The sequence below is a fragment of the Pezoporus wallicus genome, unplaced genomic scaffold, assembly GCF_028554395.1.
Source record: "Pezoporus wallicus isolate ANWC-B61680 ecotype Strahan unplaced genomic scaffold, APGP_CSIRO_Pwel_v1 contig_3181, whole genome shotgun sequence".
NCBI lineage: Eukaryota > Metazoa > Chordata > Aves > Psittaciformes > Psittacidae > Pezoporus > Pezoporus wallicus.
This window is the reverse complement of record NW_026641700.1, coordinates 6,043,573-6,068,665: the sequence shown is the minus strand read 5'-3', so window position 1 is coordinate 6,068,665 and position 25,093 is coordinate 6,043,573. Positions and strand designations below refer to the sequence as shown.

General features: G+C 37.7%; 1 protein-coding gene across 4 annotated transcripts in view; it reads left to right on the top strand.

The window, feature by feature from the left end:
• Positions 1–25,093, top strand: part of PLCL2 (phospholipase C like 2) — a 104,218-nt gene that overhangs the window by 1,860 nt on the left and 77,265 nt on the right. The gene's annotated exons all lie outside the window — the stretch shown is intronic.

Genomic DNA, 25,093 nt, shown 5'->3' with positions numbered 1-25,093 from the left:
CTGGCTTGTAAAGAGACAACATGGGCACCAGCCTGGCAGGGAAAGACGTGGATTAGACAGTATCCTTGTTATTTGGGATGCACCTGTGCAGAGCAATTTTGTGGCTCCATTGGCTTGTGTGTGTGACAAGCACACAGCAGGTGATGAGAGATTCTGGATCTCACTGGGCTGGGGGTGGGAGAAGGTAGGGTAGAGATCATTCTTCTTGTTGAAAGTGACAGCGCATTTAACAGTAGGCTGTGTTGTACTTCACCTATAGAAGCATCTTTATCCTTAGCTATGCATATTCTGAATGCTAATGTTTCATCTTGAAAAGTAGGGGGAGCATCGGTGGTGGAATGTGGATAAAAAAGGTTTGTTTTTTAATACAGTTTTTTATACAAATACAGTTGTTTCCTTTCCTTAAATCCATGGCTCCTGAGATGACTCTTTGTCTTTCCCCAATTCCAGTGAAAAGGTCGAGAGAATATAAAGAAATTACTCCATTGGTATAATGACTGTACTATCTGAAAAATGAAGCACAACTTCAAGTACTTAAGAACTGAGTTTAATCAAGGTCAGCTAGATCAAAATCAAGCTAGATTTGTTGTCTCTTAGATATTTATATGCCTCCAAATCAGCTGTGATGGATTGACCTTAGCTGGTGCCAGGTCCCCACCACAGCCTCTCTATCATATTCCCTCCTCAGCTGGACAGGGGAGAGAAAATGTAACAAAAGGCTTGTGGGTCAAGACAAAGACCGTGAATCATCCACTAATTACTGACACAGGCAAACCAGACTCGATTTAGGGAAATTGGTTTAATTTATTGCCAATAAATCAGAGTAGGATAATGAGAAATAAAACCAAATCTTAACTTCTCCTCCTCCCCCCCCCCAAAAAAAAAAAAGGAAAACAAACCCTAAACCCAAAACTTCTTCGCTGCCCATCCCTTCTCGGGCTTAACTTTACCCCCAAATTCTCCATCTCTCCCTGCCAGTGGCACAGGGGGGATGAGAAATGGGGGTTGTGGCCTGCTTGTCACATGTTTTCTCTGCCAGTCCTTCTTCCTCAGGGGGAGGACTCCTGCTACTCTTCCCTAGCTCCAGTGTGGGGTCCCTCCTATGTGAGACAGGCCTCCATGAACTTCTCCAGTGCGAGTCCTTCACACAGGCTGCAGTTCTTCACAAACTGCTCTCTTGTGGGTGTCCTATAGGGTCCCAAGTCCTGCACCAAACCTGCTCCAGCGCAGGCTTCTCTTTCTATGGGGAAGGGGTCACAGCCTCCTTTGGGAATCCCCTTGATCCAGTGTGGGGTCCTTCAGGGGCTGCATATGGAGACCTGCTCCTTATAGACCTTCAAGGGCTGCAGGGGCACAGCTGCCTCACCATGGTCTGCACCACGGTTTGCTCCATGGGCTGCAGGGGAATCTCTGCTCCAGTGCCTGGAGTGCCTTCCTCTTCCCCCTGCTTTTTCACTGACCTTGTTGTCTGCAGAGTTGGTTCTCTCATGTATTCTCACTCCTCTCTCTGACTGCTGTTTTCACAGCAGTTTTTTCCCCTTCTTATCCCAGAAGGCACTAGCATTGGGCTCGGCATTGGCCAGCAGTGGGTCCATCTTGGAGCTGGCTGACATTGGTTCTGTTGGGCACAGGGAAAGCTTCTAGCAGCTTCTCACAGAAGCCACCCCTGTAGCCCCCGTGCTACCAAAACCTTGCCACACAAACCCAATAGATTTCACCCCTCACCTCTGTGAATTGCGTATTTATAATTAGCATTAAAATCTACATCCGTCACACAGTCTTCAGAAACTTAAGTCACATCAACACAAAAAGAATTCCCTACAGCAAAATCAAAACAGTGCCATCAGAGCACTGAGCAAATGCAGACAGTTTACACATCCAATCTACCCCTTGTCACTTCACCACAAGTAGAATAACAAATGCCCCATGATGGTTCTGCTCTCTAATGTTCGGTCCATGTTTTGCCTGTTACTTCTGTTGTGTTGGCTGGATGATAGAAGAACGTGGAAATCCAAGACTAGTAGTGTATCTCAAGTTGTGTTACTGTCTCCTGGACCTTTCTGTAAAAACCGAAGGGAGAGCGCGGGCAGGCAGCAGTGGAACACATTTGGCAGCCTGCACCCACCCTTCCTGTTAGAGCCCTGGTGCTGGGTGTGTATGTTTGTGTGTGTGTGAAAGAAATTACAGCAGCAGACCAGGGGCAGTTGAGCTTGGTGTTGGAGTAACTTCATGTTTACTAGATTTGCCAGTGATTTTTTTTACAGGTCTAATGTTTTCCTAACAGTTATGTTTCTCTGTGGTAGCCCAAGTAAGATACTAGTGTTGTTTGCAGTGTATATCATGCCATCACACTACTTTGTAGTGTATGATTTGATTATATAGCAACCTTCTGCCTCTCTGGAGACTAAACAAGGATACAATACCTAGGGATTCATGATATAGTAAGATCAAGAAGCATGAGATAAGGAAATATGTTTTGGATTGTATTTTGTGAATACCTAAATCGAGGTTTGTAGTTTCCACACAAATGATAGCATTTTGTAATATAAAATTATTCAACTTTCTGCTATTATTACTCATGAATGCCATTTTGCAAATGTGAACGGTAACCTGTTTAGCTGACAAGAACTGATTACTACACCTTTGTGTTACCATTTGGATAATTATGACATGAGTGGAAAAAAACAACACTCTGTTCAAAGTTATGTGATCCATATTTATCTTATATAGGACTGTTTTAATACTTCTGGGAAAAATCACTTCACATATACTGAATATTCTTCAGCCTGCTTAGTTCAGCAGTTCAGAGGTAGTTTGAATCCGGTTGTGTAGGTGCCTGCGTTTCAATATGAAACTTCTTGGAATATCTGGCATGAGTAGTAAACCTTCAGATGCTTCTTGTTGTCTGCTCTTGCAGAGCACTAGTCTGTAAACCAGAGTAGAAAAAGTAATATATAACCTATTTTTGGAAAATGTCCCTAGAGTTTTAGTAACACGCATCAGTGATGTAAAACTGCTCTTAAAGAAGATGTAGAGTAACCTCAGGGAACAGGTCTGTCCCATCCAGATGCAGATTTCTTACGCTTCATGCAAAACACAGCATTGTTAGTTGGTCTGTAAAACGCATGTTTATAGAATATCCAATTCTTTAAATGTTTTGCCTGCCGATTACTTGTAGGCTTTTGAGTCACAAACAGACAACTGACGTTTGAATAATAGTTCCAGTGGAGATTAAATTCTTTAGAACCCCATGTTTGTGCATGAGAATCAAGAGCACAGAAACCTATTTTATTTTGGTTTTAGTCTGTGCTTTGATTGGTTGTCTATTTTCATAACTCCTCAGAGCAGTTGCTGCCCTTTTTCCCTTTCGTTCCTTACTTGCAGTATCTGTTCTTTCTTTTTTTCCCTGGTTCCATATTTTTCTTTCTATTTTTATTTGGTGCACCTGCATCATTTTGGATTTTTCTTTCTTGTTTGGTACAAGAGGATATCCTCTTCAAGGCCAAAGTGTCATCTAGGATGTGGTAGGGCCACTATTACTGGAAAAGCTAATATGATCTTCATACCATGGTAGTTTACTTTTCACTCTTGTGTATAAGCTGTGTTTAGGCTGAAAGTGTTAAAGCTTGTACTCTTCATCTGTAGCAATTTTAATGGAATAGCCTATTTCATTGTTTACCTTGCTGAACCAGATTTGAGAGCTGGGGACTGCATTTCTGTGTTTACAGAGACTTTTTCACTTTCTGTTTCTTTCTGCCTATATTAATGAGATTTTTTATGTTTCAGAGGTGGTAGTGACAACGCATCATGCATTCATTAAGAGCTTAGGCTCTTCAGATACTTGATTTGTGGACTAATTTATGTACCACTTATTGGTATGTAGTGTTTCTTTCAGTCACTGTTTTGTTTTACCATAATATTTTTCTTCCTGCAAGTAACTATGGTATCCTATAATTCCCTATAACAGTTCCTTTAATAGTCTGTAAAATGAATTTACAGTGAGTCCATCTTGCAGTTTCGAGTGGATTTGAGCATCCTGTGAACTTCTCTTGGCTACTATCAAGTTGTCAGTGAGGTTTCTTTGTTTTTATGTGAGGTTCCTCTGCATCTTTGTTAAAGAGACTTGGACGGGGTAGGACTTTGAGAATCCTTACAGCAGCAAATGACTTGTGGTGTGTATGTTTCCTCAGAGCTGCTTGCTCCCAGGAGTCTCCAAGAAATGCTTACAGAACCTCACAGTTTGTCAAAACTATAGACCTAGACAGAAAGAGATCCAGTGGGATAAATATGTCTTTGTTAGGAGAGGTGTTACAGTAATAAAATGAGAAAAGATACACTTAGGAGAGACTGCAGTTATTTAGGAAGACAACAAAGAGAAATAAATGGAGAAAGGTGGTTTGGCATTTTGTGACCAGGAGTGTTCTTAGCTATATGTGTCTGGAAGCAAAGTCCAGGGTTTTTTTTGCATATAAGAATACTGATCTTGGTGTCAGTAAACTTCTTCGCTGATAACTTAAACAAATTTGTATCTCCATTTTATTCTGGGTGTAAACTCGTGCTTTTTGTGAAGTCATGCACTTGCTAAGTGTTGGAAGCTCCTAAGTTTCAAAGTCTGTGAGAAGAGACGAACCAAATTTAGCAGGTGTATATTCTAGGGTATAATTTTCAGCAGAGCTTTGCTTTGGAAACTAAACATTCGTATATCTGTGTCTTTCTGTGACTGAGGAATTATACAGCACATGCATCAAGATCTTGTTTCTTACTAAAATGCCAGCATTACGTTATTATCTTGTTCAGTCTTTTATGATTCCTGGTTCATACTGTATTCCTGTTTGTATCAGGTGTAAAAGATAGAAATATGGAGAACCTTATGCAGCGTTTTTTATCACTGTGATTGTTTTAGAGGCGTTAATAAAGCCTTTTGTATTCACAGTAAACGCTAAAGTAGTATTTTCAGTAGAACTATGTCCTCTCTACTCCTAAATGACCTTAGCCACAATGGCACATTACCAAGTCTTCGTGGAGAACCAGGCATAGATCATAACCATCTAGCTTCCATCTAAAAGGATATAAAGAACTTAGATTGCTGGAATCAATTTAAAGTATATGAAATTACCTGATTTTCAGTCATCTCTCATGTATGGAAAGAACCCTGGGTAATAATGCTGTTGTGATATTTATACATATATGCATTTGTGCCCAATACCTTTCAGATGTGCTAAGCATTTTCAAGTAAACTTGATTGAGCAGTCACAGGTTCAAAGGTGCTAAGGCTCCCTAAGTTGAAAGAAAACAGCCATATAGAGGAAGGAAGGAGAAAAAAACCCTAACATGTACTTTCTTTCTCCACGCCTGTTCCCCATGGAAACAAAACGTTACAGCATCAGCTGAATTCTTCTTAGTTACAGAAATCTGTGTGGAAAAAAGACATGAATGTCCCAACAATAGAAGATGTCTTGCTCAGAGCACCCGTACTAATTGACACTAAAATTGGCACCACAGTAAAGCCTATATTTAGGAAACAAGGCTGTGACAGTTGAGGTACTCCTACGTCTTACCTTGGGCAGGCTTTCAACTAGACAACCAAAGCATAGATTTTTCTGAGGAGCTGTTTTTGGATTTGTTTCATTTGCTTGTTTCTTAGTTTCTTCTTGTTAATGTATTGTAGATCTTTCTCATCTCTTTAGTTTGTTAGATGGTGTGAGAGATCTGCTAAGTGCAGCTCCGTAAATCCTTTTAGAGGACACTTTCCTTTTGATCTATGGATTCTCAGCTAGACTATAGAATGTTATCGGTACCTTTTAGTATTTGCATTCTTCCTTCTTCATCCTCTACTACTTATTATGTACTGGCTTCCTAATTTTTAAAAATATAACCTCTATTTTAAAACAATACAGAACACCATATAGTATCTGTTCCTAAATTTTTTTTTTTCTGTCATAGCAAAGCTATAAACCTTAGGTATTTGTATATAGTGTTGTATGTATGTATTAGGCACATATATCAGGCAGTTTACTACTTGTTAACAGTGACACTGCGCTATGTCACAGCCACTAAATGGATACATGAGGATACTCGCTTCACCCAAGCTCAGTATGTAATTTAGTTAGCTTATGTACTATAGCCCATGAACATAAGGCATTTTTGCCAAAAGATGATTTGAAGCAGGAGGTTAATTTGGATGATCTGAACTTCTCTGTCTTCTCTTCTGGAAGAGCTTACATGTCTATTTCTGTTGACTGAATAAAGACTTTGGCTAGTGTGAATAATAGCACTTCTTCACCCCCTCCACCCCCAGATCCTTAGGATTCCACAAAATATGTTCAGTCTGTTCAGTGGTGAAAAAATAATTAATGGAATGTTAAATCATTATGAATACCTGATGAGATTTCTTTAATGCCTATTATCAGGCTTGATCAAAGATAGGACAAGTAGTTTAGCCTTTTTTTAAACTAGGAATAAGAGCAGTGGTCTACTACCCCTGGCTCACAGATAATACATTGCTCCTGTGATTTGTTTGAATTAGTGGAAGATTAAAACAGTTAAACTGAGACTGACAGGACAAGTTACTTGCATAGTTCCCCAGCCTTTGCTGGTCCATGGGTGATACTGACAGTGATCTTTGTTTTATTCCCACAGACTCTGTTAAAAAATCCCTTAAATAAGATTTGCTGGTTGTCTGTGGGCCAGATTAAGTTAAAACACATGTTATAATACTGGGACATTGATTCTAAAATGTTTATCTTTGCACACAAATATGGGATTGTGTTCAAAATTCAGAAATAGGCTAAATCTAAGTAGAGTAGGAGGTAGATTTTGGGGGAAGAAAGGTGTATAATAATTTAACGTGGAGAAGAGGAAAATACGGTGAAAAGCAGCATCATATGTGTGTTGTTCAAAAATAGGGCTGGAAGAGACCTCAAGAGGTCAGTCTGCTCTACTCCACTGCTCTGCTACAGGATCAACTGTTAATAAATTTCAGCATGATGCTCTTTGTCTTTTAATCACCTTTTGTTTGTGATCCTTCTATACAGCGCTGCTGGGTGATTATTCCTCTTTGGGTATGGGCAAAAGCAATCATCTGCATGGAGTTTAAAAGCTTGTACTTGCCCTACTGACTGCATTCTAATTATTTCAGATCGTATCTTCAATTTATCACATTATTCCTGATTTTGACTTATTTTCTAGAATGTATATAGCTTTTCCATCTTCAGGTGAACAGCCAGTTTTAAATATGCTCTTATTTCCATCATACAGTGATACATGATTTTTTTTTTGTTGTTGTTAAATTATTGTAGCTCATGGTTTTAAATGTAAGTTCAAATTATATACACCATGTTGAAGATAAAAATCAGTTATTTTTACTCATTACAGCCTATAACCTGAACAGTGTTATGTTGCAGAATCTAATTCAGAAATACGGTTTATGAGAAAATGTCTTTCGTTCTAGTATGCTAAAATAATATTAAGTACAAATTCATAAAATACTTAGTTGGTTGCAGTGTTGGCATAAAAAAAAGGCTCTTTGAAAGGGGTGGCTTGTTTGTCTTTAAAGAGTATAAGTAGCAAGTGTCCTCTTGGCTTTTCACTTTATGCTTATGAAGACTTACTGTTTTACACTTGATTTTCACACCTAGCATGCCTTTAAGAATGGAGTAGTGCCATCACTGTACTCTCTTCTCCTTGTTGTAGGAGATGTATGAAGCAATCCTTTGGAAGGGTATGTTGCCCATTCTCTTGACTGCAGTACATCTCTTAGTTTCTACTTAAGTAGTTTCTTTTCAAGAACTCTTAGTATAGGCTTATTTGTCCCTTGCATGCCTGAGTTCACCCACCTCTTCCCTCCTAGACCTTGACTTCACAAAACACTGAAGTTCAAGACAGTGAGGAGTGCAACATAGCGTGTGACTGGAAATCCCAGTACTGAGGCTCACTGTTAACTGGTGCAGTCTTGGGAAGGTTAAATAATTCTGATTCATTTCTGCCTCTCCTGGGATTCCTTTTAATGTCATTTGACCCTTTGGAATAAGTAATAAAATATCCCTGAGTACTTCAGATTGTGTACTGTGTTCAGGGATCTTTTGGGATACGAAACATTCATGTTCTGGACATTGTAGTATGGAGTTTGTAAGTGCAGGCAGACAGGAAGTGCCTTTAAGCAAACAAACAAGGAAGATCCTTTTCAGAATAGTGGCTGAGAGTTTAATCAAATGAAAAATGTAAAATAACAAGATATTAACCTGGATTTCCAAATTTTCTGTAAAAATACTTTAATAAAGGGAACTGATTTGTGGGTTTTATTTTGATGCAAGAAATAAGACCCCCTTAATGTGACAGGTACCTTATCCCAGTAAAAGGTTATACTCCCAATAGAATGACCCCATGGCTTCCCCCATAAGGGCTAAAACTCCCAACTGGGGTAAAGACCCCCTTAACTTGACAGTACCTTACAAATGTATAGTGGATAATTGATATGATGCACATTAGTGTCATGACTTTCCTAATACCTTTGCTGAAATTGCTGTAAATGTTTTGATATTTCCTCTAAATTATGACATAATATTTTACAAGAAAAAGAACCAGTTCTGTTTTGCTAGAAAGCATTTCCACAGAATTTTCAAGTTCTTTTTGTAGTTGGGTTTCTGCAATAATAGCCTTCTGTGGCTATGATTTCTTTTTTCTTTCCCTATTTTCATTTATTTTATTTTTTCCCTCCTTCTTACCAGTGTTACTATTTTGCCTTCACTAAAAAAAGATAGAGCACTGTAAGGTTCTGTGCATGCTTTGATGTGTTAGCATTCATGTATGTAAGCATATCCCCATACCGTACTACCCTTTTTAGTGTAGGATAGGAGAGGAAGAATGATTCTGAAATTCTGGTTTTTCTTTTGTGATCTGATGGAAGATCTTGGATGCTTTATATATTTTGTTACCTAGTTCCTGATGGCAAAAGTGTTTGACTTTGTCAACTGCTTATTGTGACTGCATTCATTAAAATAAAATGTAAATGACTGTTTATTTAAAATAAAAATAAATCATTGCTTAATTCTTTGTACTATTAAAGTGTAATTTGGATTAAGAGGACAGAAATTCAGTTCACTCTCAAAGCTTTTGTTCCTTCATGTTATTGCAGGTGTTTCTATGATAGGCAGTTGTTTATTGCATTTAGTCAACTCCTGTAAACCCTACAGGAGCAATTGTTTAAAAAAAACAAGCAAGACAGCAACTGTGTACTCTACCATGCTTTAGTAAATTAGAAGCAGAATAAGTATCTTTCATGTACATGATTTGCTGTAGTAATATTTACATTCAGTACAATATTTGTTTTTACAAATAAGATACTTTTTTGATACATAAGACAGGAAAACATCAGTAATAGTTGGAAATAAATCACTTCAGGGAATAACTTGCATCAGTTGAAATGTATTTTGCCATTTACAAAAAATTGTCACTAAAGCAGGTTTTTTTAGATATGTTGGTAGCAGATTGGTGCAAAGAGCATTTCCAGTCTGAATCCTAAAGACTAATATTTACGTGAAATGAGAATGCATTTAGTCATGGCACATTACTACCACATAGTGGAGAAAGTAGAGCAGATGTAACTAGTTTTGAGTTCAGATAGTATGTTTTTCTTGCTTTTGAAGAACCCCCAAGAACATTTTATGGCTTACTTGGAGCTACTTCATTTGTTAAACTCCAGTTCTTAAATTTTTCTTTGTTCTCCCCAGTTGTAGTAGTTGTAGTGATACATCTCACGAGCATTGTTTGAGGTTGACAAGGTTGACGCTTTTCAGCTTTATTTGTTCCTCATCTTAAATAGCGCATACCGTGTGCCTTGTGTTTGGTCTGTCTTCTTTGTATGGGCAGCCTGATTTGGAATCTGCTCCGAGAGTAGTGGTATAGTGTTCAGGCAATGAGTGCTTTTAGTTGTGAGTGGTGTCTTCTGGTATTCTGTAGATTTAGAAATGAGGCCCTGGAAGAATTTGTAATGTTATGCTTTTACTATCCTGCTTGGATACACACCTGGTTCTGGTTTGTGTCACCTTGTGTCTTGTGTCACCCTCTCTGTTTGTCCCTCCCCTTCTTTGGTCTCTCCCCATCCCTCGTACACCCTGGGTTTTCTGCTTCAGCAGCAGAGACCACAGACTGGCCGTATTCTGTTTTTCTTCTTTAACAGCTAGTGGAGATCCTTCTGTTTCCAGCAAAGCACTAGAACTGAGCAGAGCCATCTGCAAGAGTTCAAGTCTGCTTGCAAATCCCCCAAAAGGAGTAACAAAAAGGGAGTACAGATTCCTGTGTCAACCTTCACAATAGGGTGAAGTCCGTCAGGGTTTGAGGCCTGAAACTGTGATGAAGGCTGACTCAACAGCTTAGGGTAGATGAATCTGTTTCCCCCAGTCTTCAGAAGTTGCCAGGCCTTGTGAATTTAAGAAAGGCTGCCAGGGTCAGACCAGAAGTCCATTTGACTCATTAGCTTGCCTCCAACAGCAAGTGCTATGAGAAGGAAGAGTAGCAAAAGCCTCCTTTCCTGACATCTCCTCCTGGTCTTAAGTGACTTGGAGCTAAAGCCCAGTTTGACTTCTGTAGGCTTTTCACTGCTGTGATGTCCTTGTGGCAGCTTCTTAACTATGTGTTGTGTGAAGTTCTTTTCTGTCTGGTTGTACCTGGCAGGTACTTAATTGTTTACCTGCTATCTGCTGGTTCTTGTGTTAGAACACTTTCAAGTTACCTGTATCTTGAAGAATAGAGAAAGGTGTTCCTCACATTTGCTTTATGTCATTTTTTTTTTTTTTGTTCCCAGGCTAAAGAATCTGAATGTATTTAGTTGTTCCACCTATTCAAGCTTTTCTGTGCTTTCTAAAATTCTGTTGTCCTTTTATATTTTTTTCCTTCTGTTATTTTTTCTTTTTGCAGTGTGGGTCTAAAATGCTGTTCCGAATATGTGCCAGTTAATGTGTAAATCCCCTATGACATAATGAAGGTTTAGCAATATTGTGATGCTGACTTGGATTGTAATATATTTATTTTTAGTGTTTCCATCATCAAAGATTTAAATGGTATCACTGTCACTAATTGGCAGTGGGGGAGTGCTGTTAAAACCTTTGACTAAATATTTAAAACCTCTTTTTGAAGAACCGTGTAAGAATGCCTGTGCTGGTGATGATGCTTGTGTTGGAAGTGGCTGGCATTAACATCTTCACAGGAGATGGAGGTTCTGTTAGAAATCTTTTACCATGTTATAAAGACTTTATGGTGCTGGTGACACACAAATTGCTGATTAGCGCATCTAGCTCCTAGGTATAGTCAAGTATGTTTGTTTGCCTAGTAACAGAATGAAATGGCATGGATATTGCATAAAGCTGAAAAATATAGTGCTAATAAAAGTGCTTTCCTTTTATAGTAAGCTGTTAAATACGAAAGAGGAAGGACCTTGTTTTTGTAAATGCAATCTGAGTATTTTGGATGTCCTAGATTTTTTTGTTTTACAGTTTTTTCCCAAAACTCTTGTTAATGGATTATTTTATTCAATCTTGTACTTCTTTTGCTTTTGTAATTTGTGAGGCTGTTCAGGATGCCCATATCCGAGTCCAGAACAGCAAAGGCGGCATTTCTGGTCTTTAGTAAACACAGACAATGTGTAACAATGAGACCAGATAACTTCCTGAAAAACATCTAACATTTCACCTCAGAGAAGAATTCATCTGAGGGTTAAACTGGTTATTACTGGTTAGAGTAACACATGAAGGATAAATATAACTGGAAGTTTTTAGGTCCCACAAGATTGATACAACAACATTATCTTGGAAGGAAATCCCAACACTTTGTCACTTCAGCTGTTGAAAGTAGAAATGGTGTGAGGAGTCTGTCAGGATACTGTCCAGAGTTTTTCTTAGGATAATCTCCCTTCCCCTCCCTCCCTCCCTCCCCCCCCTTTTTTTTTTCCTTTTTCTTCTTTTTCTCTTTTCTTTTTTTCTCCTTTGAGGAGGGGAATTGTTTTCTTTTTTTACTTTTTCAAAACTTTCTGGCTAGGAAAAAGTAAACTAGGAAGGAGAGTGATTCCTGTTAGTCTATTCCTTCTCAGCCATGTTGACGGAGAAGACACTTCTGTTATTCCTGAATTCCTGAGGATTCTGGAATCCTCATGCTTTTGTGTGTCCACTTTGTGACAAAATCTAGTACCTGACTCATAGTTTCTGAGCATTACTTTCAGCAGTGTTACCGTTACAGAATTCTTTAAAAGCTTCAGGTAATTCTACTTCTTGTTTTTAAAAGTCTGATTATGTGCTTCTTTGGTTGTTTTTTTTTGTTTGAAAATGACACTGTTGGAGTAACAGGAATAGAACATGACATAGATTTAAATTGTTTTACATGTGGAAATAAATATTTCTGTCCACAAATACTGAACTTCACCTCTCAAAATAGTAGTTGCTCCTGCCTTGCCAGGAGACAACTGATCCTGGTAACTGCTGCTGAATTTTTATATTAACCAGAAATCACAGCTCAAATACATGCTTTCAGTGTGCTCAGTTGCAGCAATACTTTTTTTTTATTCCACATCTGATTTGAAATTCAACTCTGTCCTTAATGGATACATAAAATTTACTATAATCGCTTTGAGGGGGAGGTAAGTGGGATAAAAAAGAGCTTGTGATTAAAGCTTTGACCTCTAAAAAATTATTTACAAGATTAACAACTTCCTACAGACCTAGGAATCTTGAATTAATTTTATTTAGAAAAAAATAGATTCCAGTATTTGGTCTGCAAACAATCCCTGCATGTATTAGAAATACAATAAAGTAAATAATTAATTTTTTAATTTATTTCAGGTATTTATCAGTTTTTCTGGTGAACGTAAAATTACATTATGGAATGCCACTAACTAAATGCATTTTTCGCCAAGAAAACATACCACCTTCTGGTTTAACATGGTGCCACCATGAAGTAGGTCTTATATTAATTCAGTGGATGCTCAGAGTACTTTATCAAACAGTACCTGAGGTGTTGGAGAAATAAGATTTTTCTGATGTGTTCTGTTAAAGTACAGCATAGCTGTTAAATGTTTAAAAAGATTTTGTATAAAATACATACAAGTGAAATTATTTGTTATATAAAACAGAAATGCAGAGTAACATCTTTTTTTCTGTTCGGTTCAGAACCTTACCCTTATCTGCCATGTCACTACAGTTTGCAAGAGTCAAATTTGATTGTAGTGAAAGCTACTCCTTACTATTTTTTTCCTTACTACTTAAAATGTTTAGAATACAGTTATGTATTATAGAAATGCATACCTCATAACTCTTCCTTATTTTAAATTTGTGATCTCCATCCCTTACTGTGGTTGATAGGAGTAAGTCATGGGCTTCTACTGCAAACTTCTTGCCTAGAAGACATGGCTGACAAACTTTTAGAGGTCCTTGCAGGATGATGTAAACAGTATTGGTCTTGAATTGATCAGCTGATAATGTAGTTTAAAGGCCTTCTTAACCTCCTGTGTCCTTGAATGCCGATTGTGTTCAGGATAAGCCCAGTATTATTGAACATTCCTGTCTATCAAGTTCACTTGCAATAAGTCCTTATAGAAAGAAAATTTTTTGGGACTCACCAGCTGAATTTTCTTCCTTTGTTGATACCTCAGTTGCTTAAAACAGTGTGTACTTTTTTACTTACTTCAGTTGTCCTTTTCTTTGGTTTAACTGTAATGAAGCCCTTTGCGATAAAGTGTATGAAGTTCATGTTTTGCATTCCTGTTATGTTAACCTACGGTACTGTCTAACCTTAATGTTAAAAAATCGCAAGTCAAGTCCTCAATCTCAGATTTTATTTTTTTTTAATAGTAAGACATGAAAATTAATATATTGGTTTGCTTTCAGTGGTCTTTCTGGCATAAGACATTTTGCACGTGTGCCATATTTTCCAAATATGGACACAGAATGTATGAATACATATAAAATTCAAGTTAATTTGGAGATTCTGAGATCTAAATATCCATAAAGGATTTAAGAAAACACCCAGTATTGTTGCCATAACATTTGGAAGACCAGATAACATTAGACGATAAAACACGATAATGGTAAACCATTCTACTTTCTATGTATTTACATAGGTGGTCTTACCCTTTTGTTTCTGTGTGTAATTGTTCATTTTTTTGCATGACTAGCAAGGTGCTAATATATATTTCAAGTATTTTCAAACTTCTCTTAGCAAAGATTTCATGATCTTTGTAGTTAAATGTCTAATGTTTAAGAAGAATGTTAACGGTTCTTTAAATTGTTCCTTAAATGTAAATTGTTCCTTATATAATAAGGCAGTTTGGGAGCAATTGCCATGCATTTCTGAATGGTGTTAGAATAGAGGCCCTGCAAGCTGTGATAACAGAAATCAGATGCTCACAAACTTTTCTTTAGCGACTATTTATGAAAATTTCTCTACATGATAAGAAATATGGATAAACAGTTCCAAAAGAAGTCTCAAAACTTACAACCAGATACAGAAATCTGAGGACCTAAAGCATACCAGTTTAAAAAAAAAAGGTTATGGTAGTTTAAAAATTCTTAAAATGCTGTTCTTGACAGAGAAAAGAAAGAGTGTGAGGCCCCAGTTCAAACCTATTAATTAGTTATACCAGAAAAGAAAATACTTAAGTATTATTTCAGGCCAACAACTTGTTAGGAATTTAGATCTGAGTCCAAGGTTTCTGAAACTAGAGGCTTGAGAATGTTAACAGGTTTTAGCACTAGTAATGAAGAGAAAGTACAATGATTTCACATATAGCCGACATATAAATCATAGTCACAATGTTTAAAGGAGTTATTTGGAAACTGTAGAATTGCATGCAATCTCAAACAGAAAGAGCTGTAAGTGTTGGTGTTGCATGTGTTCCTTGTTGCTAAGTAGTAGGGCAGTTTTTGAGAGCTGGTGAAGAAAAAAGAATGGATTTCTGGTTGTGTGTCAGGAGGAGTTTTATGCCAAGAATAATGTGACTGAATGAGGCAAGATATTTTTGAGTCCTCTGCCTACAACTTCGGTTGCTCATAAATGATTTCAGCATGGTATAGCATTGTCAGGTTGGACAGGGCTTTGAGCAACCTGGTCTAGTGGAAGGTGTCCTTGCCCATGGCAGGGGGTTGGAACCAAATGGTCTTAAGGTCCCTTCCAACTCAAACCATTCTCTGATTGTAGAAAGCTATACTTACTAGTATTCTGTGGTGGTGTTTTTTTTCATCTTCCTGGGAGTCCAGTTAATTTCTTGCTGGAAAGTGTCTTGGGAGATCTTACTGTTAGAGGCAGTTGAACAGCAACAAAATCCCTCTGTGACTTGTCAAACCATCTTTTCTCAGCATTGCAGTGTATGAAATTAATGTGACACTTCTTAACCCTCCCTCTGGAAATAGGGTTCTCTTTATGGTGGTTCTTACTTTGTAAGATTTCTTCCTTAATGTAGGTGGGATAAAGTTTTGTGCCTAATACAGTTTTCTTTAGTTTCTACCTCTTAATGAAAGTCATGGTCATCCCAGGGAGGAAGCTGCATTTTCTCTCCAATGTTCCAGTGGGAAAACAAGCAGGACTGCCATTCTTGCACCTGCTACATTGAAGAAAGGGCGAGAGGCAACAGTTTAGATAAAATGAAAGATATTTGGACCTTTTTTCTACATTGCACTACTGCTCATTAATAAGAAGTGTTCTCATCTAACTATGTTTATGTAGATGATACAGGAAAATTCACTGTCTGTGGTCATTCTGTGTGTTCCACTAGCTGCAGTTCTATGGCAGAAATTATGCTGCTTGAAGCCTCCTCATTTTCATCCACGTTGTTTTTGTAGCTTGCCAAACTCATTACTTGTTTTAACTCGGCAATGAAAAGCCATTTCTCCTTGCCTCCAGGAAGTCTTTGTTTTAATGTAATTTGTAACTGTAAAACACAATAAGAAATGGACTATAACTGTAGGGGACTTTGAACCAGACTGTTGCTGAAAAATGTACTTATCTCACATTTTACATTTTCTTTCAGTGCTCACAAATAACTGATTGGTAGAAAGTGACACCTGCTACAATTTTATAACCCTGTTTTGTTTACATGTAAGAATCAGAAGAAAAAAAAAATCCGAGCCAGAGCAGTCTGGTTTTAAGCTGTAACTTCAACCACAGATAATAGAAAAATTAAAAGGTTATGGGCATCTTTTCTCCAGTTCCTTCACCAAGCTATTTTGAGATTCCTTACTAAAGGTATTTGTTGTGCTCAGCGTTTTATAATCTATTTTTCTCCAGTTATTGCAAAGCTTATTAGGGCTGAGACACTTGTTTGCAATTGCGTAGAGAAGCAAGGTCTCAATGTAAGAGACAGATCCATGATCAAAAAACTGTTTCTTAACAAATAACGGTGGAAAGAAATCTGGCAGTTTTTCAAATAGAAGGAAATAATCACTGGATGCAAGAAGGTGTTTTCTAAGGTAGCATCTTGTAACTTACTTTTGATTCCATCCACATGATACCTTTTTATTGGGGGGGGGGGGATTTTTTTTGTTTTGTTTTTGTTCTAAAGTATTTATTTTTTTGTGTCTCTTCTCTGGCCTATTATTTGAGTTCTGTATAGCTGACCTATGTTGGTAGGCAAGAACAGTAAAAAGAATAGTGTCATTTTATTTTCTTCTAGTGTATGCATAAAATTATTGTATTATATGTATTTCTTCTCCTTGTAGCATGCATATCCATTGTGTATCACTGCATATTTTTGGAATCTTTTTATTTTCTTTTAAAAGGTAGTAACATAAAGTTGTCATTTTCTTGGGCTGGACTTGTAAGATAGTTCTATTTAGTTCAATGTACAGGATTAACTGAATAGACTACTTCTATTTTGGTGGCTGTATGTATTTTAAGGGGAAGACCAATTTATCAGGAAGACAAGATATACTATATAATATGAGTATTGTTGAATCAAAGTTGTACTTTCCTATGAATCAGGAACAAATATAATGAAATGTTCTTGATTCACAAGATTTGTTGGAAGAGCCAAATGTGTGAATAAAACAGAGTTCTGTTTGCATTTAAAATTGTCAATATAAACTTAAAACCAGCGATATTTAAAATATTCCTTATTTAATTTGAGATTAATTAAAATTACAAGTTACCATTCAGGTTTATTTTGTGGCTTGTAGATAATTAACTACACAGGAAGAGAATGTTGTGTTGCTGTGCTGTTTCAAGTTGGCCAGCTGGCTTCTGGTGCACAACGATACAAGTTTGCAGTTCCGATGAGTTTGTATTGTTAAAAAGCCACACCACAAAGCAGGTCAGAGTGTTAAGGGAAAGTGTTTATATAAAGAGAAAAGGGAAAGGTACAGAGTGCTGGAGTTGCATATTTCTTGTGCTCTGGTTCTACATCTCATTTTCCTTTACGCTTTGATACAGCGAAGGAGAGAGGAAATGGAAAGCTACCTTGTATATTCCTCTTCTCCTGGGGCCAACCACAGATGTGGTAGTAAGATCCTTGCCATGAGCAAAAGTAGCTTCAAGGGTTGTTGCAAAGGCTAAGTTCCTTAGTAAAACTCACTTCTATCTAGCTGGTTTTCCTGTTGGGGGAAAAAAAAGGTGGGTTTTGGAGGCTGTTGAACTGGTAGTTAGCAGCTCCTCTGTTCCAGTGGAGTGCTATAAAGCAAGCGTGTCGGTGGAATAATCTCTATGATGTGAAGTGAATCAAAGACTTGAAAACAGGAATATAAATAAATTTATTCTTAAACACAGATCTCTTAAGCTTTCTTAAGTCTTCTTTTAACAAGGACTTTTCTGCATCTACCCCTTTTGATACTTTTCTGCATCATCCTATCTCCAGTGAAAGTGGGCATGCTTCAATAAGTGCTTGAATGATGCTCTGAAAAGCATACAAGGAAGGCAGAGCTGAAAGTCATGCAGGCAAAGGCTGAGTAACAGGACAAAAGAAACTTGATGGTTCAGTGCACAATGGATAGATACTAGATGGGACAATCTGCATGGAAAAGTACAGGGAGTGGAGTTGCATGGCTTGACAAAGGCTGGACTCAATAACTGATAAACACAACATGGTGCTGAATGTCCAGGCTGCCCTGTCCCTGATGCACAAGCACTGGCTGTATTCTAGCCCAGGGAAGGATAAGGTACCAAAGTACCACACTGGAGCCCCTCTAGCAGCCCAGGTGCTTCACAGTGAGGTCACCTGGAGGATATGGTCACACTAGGACTAGTGCAGCCATCACTGCTGCCTTTGCCTCTGGGGCTGCTTTGCCCTTGAGCTGTTGACTGCAGTCAAGGCTTCCAACCTGAGGAAGCTGGGTGAGAGCTGCAGTAGAGAAGCCTTGTAAAGCCAAGGTCCAGCTGTGCAGCTTCATCCACCTCTACAGAGTTGGAGAGGCCTCCGGAAGGTACCCAGGTGCTGTTCTCAAGGAAGCAAGCGCATCTTCCATTCACTGTCTCAGACACCTCAGTGTGGAGGAAGGAAGAGACAGGCAGTGAAGCCATGGTCTGTGCTTTGGCCTTAACTACAGAAAAGTTCACTGCTTGTTCCTCACCACCTGCAGCTTTCTGCAGAAAGAAGTGCGAGGATGAAGTAAGTGTATATCATTATCCCTCAGTATTGACCTAGTATTTTTCAGTGACTTACTGCTCAAGGGTTTTCTGAGTCAGAGGTGGTATTCTCATATTTAGTATCTGCATTTAAAGGACATTATTTTTCCAAGTTTATTTTTGAACCCTGTACACTTTGGATCATCTGTAGCATATCCCGTGGCTCAGAGTTCTGTATCTTGAATGTGTTTATAATGAAAAGGTGCCTTCTTGACTTTATTTTGAATCTGGCACATGCTAGCTTAATTTGATGTCTCCTTAATTCTCTTTATAGGGTGAGATGGTGAGCAATCACTCCTTATTCATGTTCTTTATTTCACTTTTTAATTAATATTCTGATGTTGCATTTGCTCTCCTGTAAAGTACTAGCGTATGATGTATAACTTCAAAGATTTCTTGAGATCTTGGAATCATATTTTTAACATAATGGCTGTCTTATCTGCTTGAAAAATGTTGAAGTCTTTTATTAATGATGTGCTGTGTCTCTCAGCCTCTTTTTCCTTAGTGTTTGAAAATATCTTGAACACATGTGGAATCTCAATGCATAGGGATCTTGTCATATGTGTTGACAAGTTATTTCATTTAACTGTAAGCCACCTTTCACCTGTAGCAGAACTCTTCTATACTAGCAGCTTATTTTGACTTCGTGAACTTGTGTGCTGGTAGTAATTTTGTATTGACAGTCTGAAACATCTGTCGTGTCAACATCCTCATTTAAAGTTTGGCATTCCTGTTTCTCCATATTGTCTGTCTGTGTTGTTTAAACGTCTCTTTTCTGTTTTATCCTCATTCACTACTGAAGTGTAGTCACTTTCTCTCTCTTATTTGAGTATACAGGATTCTTCCACAAAGGATTCATCATCTTAGACTGTGGTTGTTGAATCTATAAAGGCTTTTCTCAGTGATTAAATTTCAAAAGGTTACAGGAAAGTGTTCAGTCAACTTGCTGATACTGGTCCTTTTTGGTTTAGATGAAGCCTTCTTTCCAGGACGTGCTTACACTGTTTCTTACAGTTTTGGCAAATCTGCTTGGAATTACTGTTCCCAGAATTAGCCTCTCTAGTGAGAGATGAGCTTTATATTATTTTTTTTTATTCTTCTTCTTTTCCATTCACCTCTTTTACCCATATAAAAAAGAAAACCCTTCGTAGTTCTACAAAGGATGGGAATGATTTGATGACTTCTGTGTGTGGGAGAGAGAGAGGTTATTTTCTTCATTCTTGTTGCCTTTTTCTCCCTTCAAGGAGTTCAAGCTGGCCTTTTGTTAACAGAAATTGCTTGCTGATTGACTCTATTAACAATATTCTTGCATTCAACTTAAGATACCTGTGGCTATGTCATGGTGGGTACTGGAATTATTTCTTCATGCTCAGTGGGGAACAGGGAATTGTGGTTTATATGAGAGGTGAAAATGATCAGAAAACTGTTCAGTGATTATCCATAGCATTTAGTAATAAACTGATGGGAATTGATGAAATCCACTTGATGTGGAGGGTCCTTAGCAGGTCAGTCTGAATCATTTGCAAGTGGAGAATATTCTGCAGATATGAAAATGACAGTTGTCAGTGTTCATCCCTAAAAGCTGAGGCTACAAGAGAGGATTTCTTTCACAGCTCCTGATTAAGATTAAAGCTTTATTGCTGCCATGTATTTATTACTGATTGAAAGAAGGCGAGATAAAAACTTTGTATTATGTCCATGCTTAAGAAAAAGTGAAATATATATATATTAGTTGTAGATCCACATTAGAATTAAATACAAACCCCAGAATCTTAAGGAAAATGACCATGTAAATCTGTTTGCTTAGAATGGCAGAATCTCTGCCTGGAGGATTTACATGAATCCTAATTTTGTTTTCAAGTGATAATTCTTTTGTTATTTTTGATACTGGTTGAAGGCTTTGAACTGTGGCCTCTCTCAAGACCTTTGGGAGATATCTCCGTTCCCTCTAAGGGAAATGTGAAGAATGGCTAGTCCCTCACAAGATTGTTGCACACGTTTTCTGTCTAGAGTACTAGAAACCACAGATAATTTGGAAGTAGAATCTAGAAAAAACAATCTGTACTGCGACTGGTTAGACTAAACAAATGGCAGTTTCTGGGGTACTGAGAAAAAATTTGAAAACACTCTGGCAACACAGCTGTTGAACATGGTAAAACTACTCTTAAGAATCTTAAATGATTTCTGTGTCTTACGGAAGTCTGTATGGGTTTATTATCAAAATAATGACAATAAAACCCCAGAAGAAATTGGATTGGTAAGTTTTCTTAGTCAGTAACTAACCCTGCAGCATTTTTCTTGGCTACCTCCCCTCACCTTCAAATAATGATCTTTTAAAAACTGAAAGGACAGTGTTATTAATCCCAAGAATATGCTAGCGATGATCCTTTTAGCAGAAAGCAGGGATGGAAAATATCTTGGAAGTTACCATGTGTAGTGGGTTGACCTTGGCTGGCAGCCAAGCACCTACACAGCCACTCAACTTGCCTTCTCCTCCCATAGCCGGAGAAGAGAATAGGAACAGCAAAAGCAAGGAATCTCATAGTTTAGGATAAAGACAGTTTAATAAGTGAAGGAAAGAGGAAGGGAAAACAAGTGATGCTAAGGAAATCACTCAGTACATCCCACAAGCAGACCCATTTCCAGCAAGTCTCCAAGCAGCAGCCACCTTGGAAGACAAACCCTCCCCTTCTCCTACTTGAGTTTTACCACTGAGCATGATGTGACACAGTATGGAATATGCCTTTGACCAATTCAGGTAATTTGTCCTGGCTGTATCTCCTTCCAGCTTGTCCACCCATAGCCTATCTGCTGGAGTGGGGCCAGGGTGAGGGAAAAAACAGCCATAACACTGTGCAAGCACTATACACAGCAGCAGCCAAAACATTGTGTTATCCACACTATTTTAGTCGCAGATCCAAACCACAAGTCCATACATAGGCTGCTGTGAAGAAAGTTAAGGCCATCCCACCTGGACCATGGTTTTTATGTGTCCCAGAGTTCATCAGAGTAATACACTTCTCCAGGATAAATACATGTATGTATGGCTTAGAGTTTTTCTATGTACTTTGGTTTAGATTGGTGAGGTCTTAAATAAACCACTTCTTGTGGTTAGCTGTTGACAAATGGAAGGAATGTGATACATTTGTGTTTAGAAACTTGCATACAACTAGCATGGCTTTGAAAAGTGAATGCCTTTAAATGCTTAGCAGCTCTTTAGGGTACTTAATTTTAAAGTATTACATACATTAATTAAAAATTTTGGCTCAATCTGTGGTAGAGATTGAATCAGCTGGTGCAGAATGAGGCCATAAAGGCTGGCTTTACAGGTGCGCTCTCTTCAGATTTCCTTTACCGCTGCTAATACCAGTTTATGTCTCTTCTTTAGTTGTGCATGCCTCCTCCCATCGTTTTCCAGTTAAGAATGGAGTGATGTTAATAAAAAAATTTAAAAATCTTAAGGTTTTCAGGCTTCACAAGATAAAAGACACACCCTGATCATTTGGAAAGGGGTGACAGTTCACTCCTCTCAGTGCTGGACAGCTGAAATCTCTATGAGTTTTTCAAAGTACAAAGTTAGCTTTTTGTAACAGTGAGAGACTTTGATCAATTCTAATTTTCATCTCACAGTCTACCCAGTGTTTCAAACTTCCTTATAATTTCAATAATTGTTTGTCAATTTTTAGGAATTAGCTAGAACATGTAGGTCAAAAGTCTGGTAAGATAATATTTTAATTACATTCTAAAACAATTAATTGCTCCTGAGCTCCAAAACCTTGTCTTGAATTCAGAGAGAAAGTGCTGTGGCTTGTGATCTACATTGCTCATAATATTTAGGAAAAGGAAGTTTGTCTTTCACATAAAAACTGTTACACTGAAACTGTAGAGAAATGACCGTAGTTATTGCTCCATTGTCCAAGTAGCTTTATTTCCTCTATTATACAGGTGAGTAGCTTAGCAGGAGTTAGTTTGAGAAATAGATCCTAGATTTTGTATTGCCTGTTACTCTTTTTCCATGTGTAGGTATTTAAAACAGGGCCATTAATTAACTGCTCTTGAAAGCCCTTGTGTATTTTTGCTTGTATAAAATTTTGATTTAGATATTTGACTTAATTTATAGGTGAAACTTTAAAGTTATTATCATTATATAAACAAAAAGATTTTTGATTCTCCTAGTTGTTCGTCAGTGAATGTGGGGGTTTTAAAAAGTAAAGTATTAAATGCTTACAGAAAACGCAAAGCTTGACTCGAAGTATTTTCCTGTAACTAACTACGCTGGCCCAAGTAGGTGCAATTTTGTACATGAATGATTTCGAATTAAATAAGAGATACACCAAGTGCTAAATTAGCATTAATTAAATTGGCATACATCTATTACTACTTTTTGTAGCCATCACAATATTGCCAGCTGAAGCGTTCTTTGGCTGACATCTGAACATGTATTGTACATTCTCCGAATATTGAAATTTGAATATTTTACGGAAGAAGGCAGCGTTAATTTTACTTCTGTGTTGTCACAGAGGTTAGTATGTGAGTGCCCTCAGGCTCTTTTTGTGTTTTTATGTAAAGCAAACAGAGGAATTGGAAATAGAAGAGCTTGCACATTCGTTTACCGTGCAGCATACTAGCCTTGCATGCAGCTGAACAGGCTGGCAAACAGTCATCAGATGGCTTGAGAAACAGACAGCCGTAGATGGAACTGTTACTGATGGAAAAATAGGTTCCCAAGCTTGGCATCGGAGTCTGCCACTGCCAGAAATATCTGTGAATGGTCTGTTTGGAAACACATTATGGAGAAAATGTTTAAGAGAAGCACAGTATTAATACTACAAACAGGAGAAAGCAGTGCCAGGATAGAATTGGTTTTATCCTTTGGCCAGTTTTCTTTCTAGCTGCAGTATGGTAAAAGGCCAAAGTGTGAGTTACAGACTGTGTTCCGTTCACACCATATAGAAGTTGCAGGGAAAGGACTGCTGAGCAAGCATCCACTATCAAACAAGTTTTAGTCAACTGTTAAACAGTGCCAGATAGTTGGGGTTTTGTTTGTGCATTGTTAGGGAAAGTTTATTAGTCCAATTAAAGCATATTAGTTCTATTAAACCTGACAGTTTCAAACAGGATTAAGAAACTGCTCTTGTTTTAAAATTTAGGAATAGAAGAGTACTGGAATGGTTAATGCTAGAACATGGATATTATACTATTAAAAGCAATTGTTTGAAGAGGGTATTTTTATCTTTTTCTCCGCAGTCTTGCATTCCTTAGTTGTTGTAATTTAACATGTAAGACTTGCCAAAGTTAGATAGAATGTGGGAAGAACATACTTGTTCTTAATTAGCATGCATTTAGAGGTTAGGGAATGGTGGTGAGGGAAAAAAGACACTGCAGAATGTAGTATCTCTGCTGAATTCTAGTACTTACATCTGTTACTATGTTCTTAGTCTTTGAAATATAAAATAGGGTTTTTTTAATGTTTTAAAGCTTAAGAAAAAGGTGTTTGATAGATGAAGGTAGAATGGAAATGGTGAAATGTCATCAAAGAGCCAATGGGATTTTTTTCTTTATTTTTTTTTGGGTACAGCACTGAAATGAAAAAGCCAAGCGATACTGATACCGCACTTTGCACTCACTAAAGTAGAAGTAAGCAGCTGGTATATAGCTCAGTGTTAAACACCGCAGTGCAAGGGTCGTACCAGTAAAAGCAAAAAATTAACTTCCTCTGTTGTGCTGGAGAATGTTTGCACGTGCTGTTCTCAAATTAAGACCTGACCTGAAAGGAAGTGTTTGCTGATTCTGAGTAATGAGGTAATTGTCATGCTTTTCTGTGTTGCCTCCAAAGACATGACTTTGAGTAGCTGTTCCCTCTCCCCTTTGTTAAATCTACCTATGGAAGGAAACTTTATGTATATTTTGCGGTCATCTGAACAGCATTGCTTTCTTGACTCGAAGTCAGAAATAATAAGAAAAGTGCAGATGAGTTTCAGCACTTTGATTTCAAAGAAAATGACATGAACAAAACCGTCTTTCTAAATTGCAGGAGTGTATAGTTTGGAGACGCTTGAAATTCAAAATGTCACCTTTCTATTTCATTTGAACTACTTCCAGAGTGCTCGTGATAGTTAGGCAGGATGAGTGTGTTAGTAAAACAGGGTAAAATAAAAGAAAAATCACTCAAGCTTGAAGATAAATAGGCAATTCTTAAGTTGCTTGGGTATAATTCATAAAAATAAGGTACCAGAAATATACAAATGGCATGACTACTGACAGAATCTTTTGTAAAAAGATTTGTACTCCTGTAAAGACAGTAGCTGGCCACAGCAGCTATGTGACTGCCCTAATACTGTCTGTTCTTGGTCACAGTATAAATGTACCTTTGAAGGAAGTAAGAAAGAAATTGCAGTCTTCCTTACTTGCAGAATTACATGGCTAAGAACGTTCAGAACTACTGATGATAAATGAATATTTATTCCAAAGAGTAAGAGTGGAAGTAGTTCTGTGTTGC